This window comes from Dipodomys merriami, unplaced genomic scaffold, assembly GCF_024711535.1.
Source record: "Dipodomys merriami isolate MVZ:Mamm:240054 unplaced genomic scaffold, mDipMer1.0.p SCAF_72, whole genome shotgun sequence".
NCBI lineage: Eukaryota > Metazoa > Chordata > Mammalia > Rodentia > Heteromyidae > Dipodomys > Dipodomys merriami.
This window is the reverse complement of record NW_027206313.1, coordinates 3793981-3797336: the sequence shown is the minus strand read 5'-3', so window position 1 is coordinate 3797336 and position 3356 is coordinate 3793981. Positions and strand designations below refer to the sequence as shown.

Sequence of the window (3356 nt, the reverse complement as noted above, 5' to 3'; positions counted from 1 at the left end):
TGTCCTTCACTGATTAATTTTTTAATAAAAAGCTATCTCTGGTCTTTGAAAATCTGCCTAGAAGAAGGGTAGAGCCGCTCCCTATGCTGTTCTCTGCCTCCATCCTTTTGTCCAGGTCCCCTCCCAGCTGGGCATCGTAAGGATGCCACAAACTGCAAGTGTGCTGGTGAGGAAGAGTGTGAGGAGAACTACCCCACTGAGATGATCTTCAGTGGAAACGTTTAAAAGTGTGTGTGTGTGTGTGTGTGTATGTGTGTGTTTTATGCCAGTACTGGGTTTGAACTCAGGGTTTGGGGCTCTCCTTTAGTTTTTTTTTCTTGCTCAAGGCTGGTGCTCCACCACTTGAAATACGGCTCAACTTCCAGCCATGTTGGTGGTTAATTGGAGGTAAGGGTCTTATGGGCTTTCCTCCCTGGGTTGGCTTTGAACCTCTATTCACAGATCTCAGCCTCCTGAACAGCTAGGATCAAAGGTATGAACTATTGGTGCCTGCCTTTTAAAGGTTTTTTTTAAAACTATGAATCAAAAATGGCTTCTAGAAAAAGGTTTAGAAATATATTCTGCAGAACCTCTTGACCTGTTATTGTAGGAATCCAACAGGCTAGTGTTTGGTGACTCATCTGTTGAGCCAACATTGGTGATTTGGAAATGATAAGCACATTGATTAGTCAAATCCCCACTAGATCTGAGGGGTTCAAGAGCTTATGTCTTGTGAGGTGCCTGGCACAGGATCACCTTGACAACACCCGACTCTTCCACTCCCCAGGCTCCTAACCAACCTCCTTCTCCACACTGGGCGTGGGCAGGACTTTGGGCTGAGGGGCTGTTTGCAGATACCGAGAGAAATCACTTCCTTTCGTGGCCTTTATTTTCAGGTTAGTAAAAATTCACCCCAACTTTCCATTGATCACTCATTTCCTGCAAAGGAGAGGAGAAAGGGCCCGGGGAGGCGGGGCGCTCAATCACCGCGCCGACAGGACCTGTCGATAGCAGCCTGGAGGGCATTTTCCGTCTTCTTTAAGTGGCATTTTCACCAGGAGGGACCGGGTGGCAAAGTCCTCGTGATAGATGGGATCCACAGGCGTTTGCTGCTGCCCAGGCTGACTGTATTTCTGTACTCATTTCGTTTGCAGAGGTCAGTTGGTTAAAAGGCGAGAATAAGACGGTGCTGAGCTCAGGAGCCATGTCAGTCACCTGCCTGCTGGGCAATCCTAGGTCATCTGTGACTGCTTCGAGGTCTTCAACCCCCCAGTAGGAATCACAACGGCGGAGGGTGTGCTGGCATCTCCGTGAGGATGATGTGCCTGGTGGCACATGCACGCCGCTGGGCTCCGGGTCTGGCACAGAGGATCCTGGTGTTCACACACAAACCCAACACCAATGAACCCACACAGGGTCACGTGCCAATGAGGAGTACACCATCGTGCTCCCTATGATCAGCCTTTCCAAAGGTTAACCCAGAAGCTTGTTTAACTAATAGATAGGAAGGTTGAATAGACCATTTCAAAACTAGGTATGGACTGTGTGTGTCCTTCGGGACAGAGGAGGTAAGCTCTCAGATTTCAAATGAGAACAATCACAAGGCAGAAACCTTCCTGAAAGTGTAAGGCTGGCTGGGAGAGTGTGTCACAGGCCATCCAAGGCTCGGATGAAGCTCACGCACCCGGCTGCTCTAATCACAGGCAGAGTCTTGTTTGGAGATGCTCACCAGGCTTCATTTCCCCATTCATGGAATGTGTGATATAATAATAATAATGACTCTGATTTGTGCTGGTCCTGGGGCTTGAACTCAAGGCATGGGTGCCGTCCTTGAGCTTTGTTGCTCAAGGCTAGTGCTCTATCGATTTAGCTACAGCTCCACCACTGGCATTTTGGTGGTTAATTGGAGATAGGATTCTCATGGGCTTTCCTGTCCTGGCTGGTTTAAACCTTGATTCTCAGATCCCAGACTCCTGAGTAGCTAGGATTACAGTGCCAGCTGCCACAGATGCATTTTTATCTTTTATCCTTTCTTCAGTGTCCTGGTACGAAAAATAATTTTTGGAACCTAATGTTTCCTAGAAGCATGAGGTTTACATTTCTTAGGCTTTTATGATGATTTCAGAAATGTCTGTTGAGAGACTAACAATCCATGTTCCCTGGCACAGAAACAGGAAAAAAAAAGTGATTTTGAAAGTATCTGGAGCTGAAATAATAAGACAAATGTCTCGGTGTTCTTTCCCCTATTATTCGCAGCTGTGCACTGAAAACCACCATTCCTGTTTTTTGTTTTGTTTTGTGTCTGTGTTTCAGCTTGAACTCAGGGCCTGGGGATTGTCCCTAGCTTTGTCCACTCAACATCCCCACTCTTCACATTCTCCACTTCCGTGTTTTGTTTTTTCAGGCTCACTGGAAACAAGAGTCTCTTGGACTTTTCTGCCTGGGCTGGCTTCGAACCGTTCATGCTCAGACCTGAGTCCCCTTGGTGAGCCACCAGTGCCCAGTGTCAAGCGCTCCATTCTGCCCATGTGGGCATCCACACCGCCCTGTGGTTAGGCACAAGGATGCCAATGACCGTCCAAGAACAGACAGCTCAGCTGTCACCGTCAGCTACTTCTTCAGTGTGCACACTGCTATGTTAGTTAACCTGAGGTGCTAGGGATTGAACCCAGGACCTTGCGCTTGCTAGGCAAACACTCTACCAATTGAGCCACACCCCTCTCTTTATTTTTCTTTTGTTTTTGAGATAGGGTCAACTGGTCCAGGCTGTCCTTGAACTCATAATCTTCCTGTCTCTGCCAGGAGAGTAGCTGGGAATACAGACCTGCACCTGGCTACGTTCAGGTCTGGCCAAATAGGAAAATTCCCTTTGGGAAGATTCTATCAATTTAGATGAAAATTGGATTTGTTCTGGTATTGGCATGTGATCTTATAACAATTTATTTCAGCAGGATGAAAAATCACGAATTGGTGTAGACTATGGATCTGAGGCAAAACAAGGTCTCAGGAACCATCCCTCCTCTTTACCTGGAAAATCCCTCCAGGTACAAAGGAATTATAAATGTTGATTTCGAGGGCAGAGTTAAAGCCGGGAGCCAGTAGCCTAGGCTTGTAATCCTAGCTACTCAGGAGGCTGAAATATGAGCATCTAGGTTCAAAGCCAGCCCTGGCAAGGGAAAAATCCACGTGACTCTTATCTCGAATTAACCAGCAAAGAGCTGGAAGTGGTGCTGTGACCATTTTGATTGGAAAAGGCTAAGGGGTGGTGCCCAGACTCTGGTCTTAACCCCCAGGACGGGTATCAACAAACAAACAACCACAGAAGAGAGTGCAGAGCTAAGTAATCGAGAAGGAATACCGAGGAGTCCAGGGTAGGC

The 3356-nt window shown here is 47.4% G+C and overlaps 1 non-coding gene across 1 annotated transcript; it reads right to left on the bottom strand.

Moving 5' to 3' along the window:
- Window positions 1-2626: 2626 nt before the first annotated feature.
- Window positions 2627-2699, bottom strand: Trnaa-agc (transfer RNA alanine (anticodon AGC)). Its single transcript has one exon. It is a non-coding gene; the product is annotated as a tRNA-Ala (tRNA).
- Between the last annotated feature and the right edge of the window lie 657 nt (window positions 2700-3356).